At 40.2% G+C, this 9,026-nt stretch overlaps 1 long non-coding RNA gene across 1 annotated transcript; it reads left to right on the plus strand.

Moving 5' to 3' along the window:
* Positions 1 to 4,908: 4,908 nt before the first annotated feature.
* LOC129349764 (uncharacterized) lies at positions 4,909 to 7,454 on the plus strand. The gene is made up of 2 exons (XR_008602877.1): positions 4,909 to 6,751; positions 6,861 to 7,454. It is a non-coding gene; the product is annotated as an uncharacterized LOC129349764 (long non-coding RNA).
* Positions 7,455 to 9,026: the final 1,572 nt, after the last annotated feature.

Genomic DNA, 9,026 nt, shown 5'->3' on the forward strand with positions numbered 1-9,026 from the left:
TATTCCTCTGCCAAGCTTCTGCAGACTGGGAGTCATGTTTTCAGTCGGTATCCGGATGTATTGACAAGCACAAACGCCTTTTGTAATCATACAGCCCAACATTATTACACTTCCACCTCCGTGATTCACTGCTGGGACCACGCATTCACTGTGGTGGTCCTAGCCAGCTTCACAGCAAACATTCTGGATCCCATCTAAACCAGAAAATGTTATTTTGGTCACATCTGACGAAAGATGTGTTCCCAGAAAGCATCAGGCTTCTTTGTGTTTTATTAGCAAGGTTGAGTCTTGCAGTTTCTTCCTAAAGGGCAAGCAATGATTTTACTGTGGGATGCTGTCCGTAGGTTCATTCAGTTCACTTCAATTTTATTTATATAGCAGCAATTGCAATTCAAATTGTCGCAAGATGCTTTACAGAGCCCCATATGCCTGAATCCCCAGAGGAAACCCAAAGGCAACAGTGGCAAGAAAAAATTCCCTTTTAACGGGAAGAAACCTTGAGTAGAACCCGGCTCTTTTATATGGGGGAGACCCATCTGCTGCAGGCTGGTGGGTTGAGAGGGACAGAAGAGGTAGAGGAGGTGGGGGACAAGAAACATATAACACACAACTGGATACATGCATGATAAGATAGATATACATACAAAATACGAGCTAACACTGAAACTGATTAATATACATTAAATATACTACAGATGTAGCTGTAGTATATTTAATGCAATACAAATCATGCCTTTGTTATTATTGTTAGCTATATTCAGCTGCGTATCGAAACATTTCTCTGGTGAATATTTACAGATGGAAGTAATTTGTAAGTCCTGTGTTAATCAGAGACAACAGTTGTTAATATGATTAAATTGTTGGTTTTGGTCTTTTTTGAAAAACATGACAGAAAAATATCGAATACCACTACACTTATCCTTTATCAGACTAGTATACATTTTTTTCTGAGGTTCTTTTTTTTTTTTTAAATGCCAAGAGATGCTTGTTTGCAGGTATTTTTTATTTCAGAAAAAGTTAAATGGAAATTATTTTCATTATATTTTATTTTAATAGCTAATCCATTTATGTGTTGGAGCTTAGAAATTCTTCTTGAGTACACCACTGTGTACAAATAGTAGTATAATGGTACTTGTGGTGCCAACCTTATGACTGGGTGGAGCTCAGTCAGACATGAGGTTTGTGTTTCTATATTTTTCCTGTATTCTTTCCCTTTACTAAGCTAAATTACCAGGCTGCTGACATGAAGAGAAAAACTGATGGCAGTGATTAACACGTTGCTCTAAGCCAAGAGAAAGTCTCTTGGGTTAATTGTGAAGGCTTTTACATTTATTTCACGCCATTAACATACCGTACAGAGCAATATGCATTAATTTAATCTTCTCAGCTCATTTATTTCAGGTTTGTCCTTTAATTTGTCACACATTTGAATGCTTTCCAGCAGATGTGTCTCTGTGTGTCGTCCAAATCCAAAGTGCACAGCAGAGGGAGCCATCCAGCACATCCTAATTCAGTGATTCAGTGCCACAGTGCTGCTACCACACCCTTACAATCCACCTTAAACATGCAACCTTAGAGGTGACGATCAGATCTGACGCTGACGGGATTAAGATCCTGACAATAGCGTTGACTGTCTTTCTTTTATCACATTATCAGCTCAGCCCACACATGCATAGTTTTGACCCAGAGCATGAAAAATAATGAATGTTCACAGCCTCCTACACCTCTGCTTGTGCCCTGTAGCTTCTCCAAACTCCCTCTTACACATTTAAACTGCAAATGGATTTGCTCGGTGTAAACAATAGCTGAAGGGTCCAAATACATGACGAATGATGGGTGATGCTGAATAATTATGCTCTACTTTAATTTAGAAATCCGAAAAGATCCTCAGCTGCATTGTTGGAATTTGACAATTAATAAGAAGGACTGAGCTGGAGAAAAAAAGTAAAATATCAGTGCTAATTGACAGATATCAAAAATTAAAGGTCTTTTTTCATGAAGTGCTTGTTTTTCGGATGAAAATCAGAGAGTGTAAGCCTAAGTGACTCAGCTTCTATCAACACCAAAGAGCCCGAGCCTTTCTCCCCTTCAGACTCCATTATAATGTCATCGAAATAACATGCATAGTCCATTATAGTGATCATATAAATCATCTGAATGGAAGACTTTCAGCACACTCTTTCAGCTCATCTGTGGCTCTCGGTGTGCAGATGTTAACATTAAGCCCTGAAAGCAGAGGGGAGAACAGAGGGGGATCACTAATATGCATAATCCTACCTCCTGATGTTTCTATCAAGAGGCACAGAGTGTGATGTTCGTTATACAACTAAAGCCTCACAACACAGCGAACAGGATCTTCCCCCAGGTTCCTCCCTAAGCCTGACTCTTGAGTTTCACTGATACCCAGGCTTCAGGGATATCAAAGGAACAAGGCTTTTGTGTTAACTAATAGCTGCAGCCACCCAGGTTTCTTTTTGGTCATTTTTGTCAGAGGAAAACAGAACAGAGAGAGGAACGGGTCACTTGTGTGCCAGTGAACAAACAGACACTCACCTTTCATAGAACAGGAGGGATGGGAAGGGTGTTTTTCCATCGGGATGATCCGTCAATTAGCTGGTGTCAGAGAGAATGCTGGGATTTAAATAGCTCACTGAAATAAAAGCTTAATGGAGCGACATAGAAACTTCAATATGATGCTGCATTCAGGAGACGTCCTTGTAATTGTGTCATAACGTCTTCCTTGGGTGGGAAATTAAAGTTGAAAGCTGAGATAACTACTCAATTAATTCACAAGGCTAACTAATATAAATTAACAGTTCTGGTCTTCAACATCTTAACCTGAGATTCTTTCTTTTTTTCTGCTTGTCACTATAAATTGAACATTTTGGAGTTTTTGGGGCACCAAACTGAAAACAGAGAATGTGTCACCATTTTGACAGTATATAGACAAAAGTGAAAATAGTTGAGAGATGAGCATGATTTTAAGAGAAGAGTTGTAGTGCTTATTTTTTAATGATTCTTCACGGACTACTTTCACAACACAAATGCTATTTAATTGTCTAATTGCAGACAAAACTTACCTACTAACAATTACTGTAGCTGTGATTTGAAATTCACGAGGGGTGTAATTCAACAATCATGTTCAAATTGTGTTCTGACTGTTGCAGTTTTTTCAAGTCCAGATATGTTGAGTGAGGAGCATGAAGTGAAACAGGACCAATGACACCTCTGCTGACTGTGACAGTGCAGCTCGATTTTACACTCACTACTGGACTGGAAATAAACCCAGCAATGTTGACTCCAGTCTCTAGTGTTTTAAACACCTCATCCAATGAAAAATACATATTTTTAACTTGATGACATGTTCAAATGGTGTTTTTTATATGCTAGAAGACATATCATGGATGTAACAAGTAGTCAATAACCTGGTTTAGTATTTCTGGCTTGAAACTGATGACAGTCTCAAAAACACAGATATCTAAAAACCTAAGGAGCCAATTCTGTCAACTTGCAGGGTTGGGCTTTCTGCATCATTATTGTTCTTCAAATATGGATGGTTGTCTGAATTGGAATATCACAGTTTGCCAATGTGCAGCGTAGAGCAGTTTTACAGTGTTTTGCAGAGTTGAAGGCGAGCTGGTGTGCTTGAGGGGAGGTGGCAAAGAGGTGGTAAGTTGTAAAATCCATGCAAATCTAAAGGAAGCAACGGTGCAAGGTAGGGCTGTCCATATTGTTATTCTTCCTCAGAATCAACTTGCCATTGTGTGGTGCTGAGTAGTTTTACAGTTTTACAGCGGAAGAAGTGGGGACTTCATAGATCTGCACATTCTGACATGAGCAACTGTGTAGAGTTCTACCTAAGCCTATTTAATTCAGGTATATGTAACTCTAATAAACAAAGATGAGCTTTTTCTGGGTTAAAACAGACTTTAGAAGAGATTTCAAATTTAAAATGATAGCTCATTTAAATCACAAAGCTTCCCTTGCGCCCCCACAAGCCCACTGCTAAACTGTCAAGGAGATCAAGAACAGTGAATAATAGTGATAATTATGTCATCTGATGGTAGCTCTAATGCAGTAATGACTTACGATGGTCATCTCCTGACCCACTGTCCAGCTTCGTGCTGCATCACAGGGATGGATTTTCTCTCAGACAGCAAAAATTTTACATTGAGGTGGGTGGGTGGTGTGTTCTCATATATGTAGACGCTGATGACCTGTTTTCGGAGACTCTACAGTTGATGGATGACTATAGATTAGTTAGTTTCTAACGGTGATACAAGAGCGAACACAGGTTGCAGGAGCATATTTTACCCAAATGCACTGTAACCTGATTCTTTTATGCACGTTACATTGCTGATTATGCTTTACCCATTGTTTTCTATCCCTGTATTTCATTTTTTACTTTCTGTTGTTGTAAATAAAACCCTATTTATCCCTGTTGTTCTCCTATGTTGCCATTGAGGCTAGGCAGTTTCCCCATCCCCCAGGTACAGTATGTAACATTTTACTCTTTTTTTTCCATGGAAAATCAATAAGATGTTTAATCCTGATCTCACAGTTCAGCTTTTAATTCAATTACATGTGCTGTTCACCAAAGCTAGGCGCAGAGGTGAAGTTTGTTGCACTCTTGGGGAAGGAGGCATGATTTCAATTAATTTTTTTCTCCCCTTTAATCAAGTGAAAATTAAATTTAAAAAAAATGACTGCGTTAGCTCTACAATGAATTTTTTTTTTTTTTTAACCTGAAATTCTAGTAGAAATATCAATATTCTTTTATGGACATATATCCTGGGCTTCTATATGTTTTATTCATATGCTTCTTTAACCTTCGTATAATGTAATTTGGCTGCTGGGTTTGGGCCGCACCCATAACAAGGTCTGGAGAGAGAGAGAAAAAATAAAAATCCACGTCAATTGGTCTCCTCCAGCAGTCGTCACTCCACATTGTCCCACCTCCTCCTTGTCTTCTCCGGGCAGCGGACGTATATAAACACACAGTACCATCTTCCTCCAGCCTACCTAGTAACATCACCATAACCATTACGTGGAGCTCGGATGGGAGGGCGCACAGGCGAAGAGATTGTGGCTGATTTCAACAGAAAAGCCCCCACAGCCACCGAGGCTCGTCCAGCTACTCATCCAGCGCAGCATTATGTCAGCATCACCTGTTGTTCCCTCCGTCGGTGAGTCCATCTATATTCTTTTTTTTTTTTTTTAAATCATCCATCCCGGTTGATCCACACGAACGCCGCATCATTTGCAGGACGTTAATGTTTGTTTCTCCTCGCTCCACCTTTTCCTTGTTTTTTTGCCCCCCCTTTTCTCGGCGCATCCGGATTGAAAGAACAAAAAAAAGAAAAAATACAACAAACGATGCAAAATCAAGTCCTAAACAAAAAGAAAAAAGAGAACAGCTGTTAGCATATCTAAGGGAGATGAAAATGACAGCGGCTTCTTCCTCCTCTTCGTGCCTTGAGGGAAAATGTTTATCGTGTCGTCATGTTGCCGTGATTTGAGGGAAGAAGAAAAATAACAGATAAGTGACCAGACTACACTTGAAGATCGGGATCAAATGTGTCAGATAATCACAGGTCTTTTGGCTTTATAACCTCCTGAGAGAAAACTTCGGTGCAGCAACAGGTGGCATGTTTTTTTTTTCTTTTTTTTCTCCGAGCCGGAATCGAGGCGAGATGCTGAGGAGGAGATGGACGTGGAAAAAAAAGAAAAAAGAAAAAAAAAGAAAGAAAAAAAAGTAGGGCGTCATTCAGCACCGAGACACTGGACAGCTCCCACGTCGAGGGCTAATCATTTCCATTTAGCTGCGATCTGGAAGGAATAACAGCCTCATTTGTGGCTCTTACAGCTTTATTCCAATCATGCTGACACATCCACTGAATATTATTAAATTCAGCTGCTGTTTGGGGACTGAATGGTTGATTTTTCTGAGTGGCAGATTCTTTGAAAGCCTCCAAGAGCAACAGCAAATGGTTTGTTTTACTGTATGAAAATGAGTTCAGTGGACATTATTGATCATGGGTCCTCCTCTTGGTATAAACAGAGTACTGTCTCCCTTCAGCACTCCTCTTTTCTCTAGTTTGCACTTAAGGACCCCATCTTCCCCCTCTTCCTTCCTTCCTTCCTTCCTTCCTTGCTTGCTTCCTTCCTTCCTTCCTTCCTCTCTCTAAACTGTCCCCATCTTCCCATCCCCCTCTTCCACTGACTCCCAGTCTTGTTGCATAGCTACCAGCTCAAAAAAAAAAAAAAAAAAAACATACTGGAGATGCAGGACAATCTGTATGTCTCTTTTCTCTCTCCCCCTTAGCATAAATGTGACTTAATTTGCAGGAGTTAAAAAAAAAATCAGAGTTTGAGGGCCACGTTTCCGCCTCCTCAGGGTTGTACACCGCTCAGGGTTTCTGCTCCCTGCATATGGTGAACAGCATTTAATCTAAGTGCTGTGGTGTGATCCTCCCTCTCTCTCTCTGTGTTCCCTCCCCCCTCCTCCTCCTCCTCCTCCTCCTCCTGTCTCCCTCTTTTGAGAGGAGCTGAAAGGTTGGCATTACAACAACAAAGGAAGGATGGAATGTCAACAGGCTTCAGAGAGAAATGGGCTGAGGGAAACACCAGAGATGGGAATTGCATGTAGCGTCTCCGACATCTAAAGTTTACAACCCATCAGCACACTACCAGCCGGTGCTCTGCAACACCTGTGACACACGCATATCCTCAAGTCCACGATGGTGACGCTGTGAGATCGATACATCATGTTTAACACCAGCACAGTGAAGGGGAAGGTTCAGACTCAATAAGGCCCTGCGGTGTTACAAGCCTGTTTCTTTCTTTCTCTTTTATTACAGATCGAAGCAGAGGATGTGGACGCGACGTGAGAAAGTGTTGGTGGTGCTGAGTGGAAGACTAGTGATTTTGTTGTGACGCTGATCAAAGAACAACAAGTCCCAGTCTACCTCTCAGCACAAGCAGTGCCCTCCGGTTTACGTCAGCTTTAACCTGCACGACTCTTCGGTTCACATTTCACTCCTGGCCTTGTTGATGGGAATTTTCTGGAGGTTTTTTTCAGTGGTGACAATTTGAAACTTGCTCTGTAAAAACCACTTAAAATGGTCTGATTCAGTCACCATGTGAATGAGTGTAGCCAAACTGTTCAGCAATGTTAATTACTGGCAATCAGAAGCATCAATTAAGCATTCATGGAACTGAATCACACACAACAAAAGCTGCTCAGGGAAATACTGCAATAATGCCATAAAGTACTTTGTACGCCACAGAATGAAATAGCTGAGTATTATTGTTCAACAGGCTTGTTCTAAACTTTCCAGTTATGCTACATATTCTTAATCCAAGTGTCTATTGTTTATCAATTATCCTCAATTGGAACAAACAGTATTTAAAGTCCTTTATTTTGGTAAAATAAAACCTGACTGTAAACCTCTTATGTGTGTTTCTGCATTTTCTCACATCAGCACCAACATTCACATTACAGAGTTGGATACTGACATTAGAGGAGAACCCAGAAAAAAAATCCTGCTTGTGTGTTCAGAGATATTATGGGATGGCCTGGAGCCAGAAAGCCATACTTAACTCTTCACTTTGTGCAACACTTAGAGGACTAAATACAAGTCATCAGTGAACAAGGGGGCTCTAAATCCCTCTGGGAATGGAACAGGCTGCCTCAGTACCTGTAATGGACAGTGTGTAACAGTTGCTTCCTGTAGCTTCTTCAGCGTGTATCAGAGTTTTAAAGAAATGGAGCAGGACTCCCAGATTTGGTAACCCGAAGTCCTCATAGTAGTGTAAGCACGCATGAATGTTTGCAGCTGATATCTAATGCACACCAAATGGTGAAATTGTCACTAAACCAGACAATCAGACATATCAAAAGTGATGTTAGAGGCTGACCTGAGACGTGAACTAAACTGATAGTGCTTAGTAGGATCAGAAATAATTATGGGATGGGTCCTGTGCACGCTGTATCCACTGCTTTTTGTCATTTATATTTATTTTTTGCCTTGTATTACACTACACTGCCTGCATTTGGTCTGTGGATGAGGTGGGTGCAGAGCTTGGCCTACTCTGAGCTTTGATTAATATCAGTAAACAGACCTGAGCAAATATAAGATACCTACTGTCACTAAGAAGACTGAGAGGCATGCTCACACAGCAGAGAAGAATCTGCTCTCTGCTCCACTGCATTTGTGTCTTCTTTCGGTTTTTTTATTTATTTATTTTTTTTACTTTGACATAGATGTAACTCATATAGAAGAGAAAATATAGCAACATACAAACAAACAATTAAAAGACTTCAAATCACTGCATCACCTAAAGAAGTTCTGTAAAATTCAGCAGAACATATGGTTACTGAATAAAAACTGAAGGAAAGAAGCACAGATAAATCTAGATGTAGGAAATTATTTGAGAAAAATATGTTCAAAAGGCCCGAGGCTGCTGACATTAACAATTTGAAAACATACCACACATACCATATTTTTTTAATCGTTACCAAGATACCTGCATGACTGGCTGGACAGAAAACACATCTATGTGATGCAAACAGAAAACTCAAATGAAAAAAGTCTCTTCATTTACATCAGATCAGGTAAAGCAAAGTGAAGATTGTTTGAAGTCCAAAGCTGACGTGAAACCAACATGCAAGTTACATTTTAACAATAATTCTTCCTCATCTCCACTGACGCTAAATGCTAAAACCAGCCATGTCACCATCGCTTGATAATCACAGAAAATGTTTTCAGCCCTTTTCACTCATAAAAGCTTGAAATGTTTTAATTAAAAATGCACCGTGGCTGGTCTCCTTCACACTGCACCCTGTAAGTCTCCAGATTGGTGGCATCCTGGTTTTTCATATATAAAAACCAGGGACTGGCTTGCGTTGCTAAGCAACACAAAAGAGTCAAGTGCGTTTGTTTATTGGCCAATAAGAATGCAGACAAAGTTTCAAGGTTTTTGTGGATGGTCCTGTAATAATGATGACAGAAAAAAAAAGTAGA

This window comes from Amphiprion ocellaris, chromosome 10 (genome assembly GCF_022539595.1).
Source record: "Amphiprion ocellaris isolate individual 3 ecotype Okinawa chromosome 10, ASM2253959v1, whole genome shotgun sequence".
Taxonomy (NCBI): Eukaryota; Metazoa; Chordata; class Actinopteri; family Pomacentridae; genus Amphiprion; species Amphiprion ocellaris.